Raw genomic sequence first — 871 nt, 5'->3', positions numbered from 1 at the left:
GGTTCCCTCGGTACCCTTTTTATTTTCAGTTTTTTGAATAAGGGTCTCAGTCTGTCACCCAAGCTGGAGTGCAGGGACGTGATCTTGGCTCACTGCAGCCTCGACCTCCCACATCAGGTAATCCTCCCACCCCAGCCTCCTGAGTATCTGGGACTACAGGCATGCACCACCACACGTGGCCAATTTTTTTTTTTTAGATAGTCTTGCTCTGTCGCCCAGGCTGGAGTTCGGTGGCACGATCTTGGCTCACTGCAACCTGCACCTCCTGGGTTTAAGCCATCCTTCCACCTTAGCCTCCCGAGTAGCTGGGATTACAGGCGCCCACCACCACGTCTGGCTAATTTTTGTATTTTTAGTAGAGACGGGGTTTCACCATGTTGGCCAGGCTGGTCTGGAGCTCCTGATCTCAGGTGATCTGCCTGCCTCGACCTCCCAAGGTGCTGGGATTACAGGTGTGAGCCACCATGCCCGGGCAGCCTTGCTGAATTCTCACCAGCAGTCTCGGTGTTGCCCCAGGGCCACCCGTTCCCTAGATGGGAAAACCAAGGTCAGAGAGCTCTGGGAAGCAGGGCCTTTAGGCAGCTCAGGGACCCCCAACAGCGGCCAAGCCAGCCCTCTTCAGTCTGGCTGGAAGGCAGTGTTGGGTTGTGCTATGTGTATTTTTTTTTTTTTTTTTGAGACAGAGTTGAACTCCTGACCTCTTGGTATCCGCCTGCCTTGGTCTCCCAAAGTGCTGCGATTACAGGCGTGAGCCACTGTGCCCAGCAGTGCTATGTGTATTCTTTTTTTTTTTTTTTTGAGACGGACTTTCGCTCTGTCGCCCAGGCTGGAGTGCAATGGCTGAATCTCAGCTCACTGCAAGCTCCACCTC

This window comes from Mandrillus leucophaeus, unplaced genomic scaffold (genome assembly GCF_000951045.1).
Source record: "Mandrillus leucophaeus isolate KB7577 unplaced genomic scaffold, Mleu.le_1.0 Scaffold423, whole genome shotgun sequence".
Taxonomy (NCBI): Eukaryota; Metazoa; Chordata; class Mammalia; order Primates; family Cercopithecidae; genus Mandrillus; species Mandrillus leucophaeus.
This window is presented reverse-complemented; position numbering follows the sequence as displayed.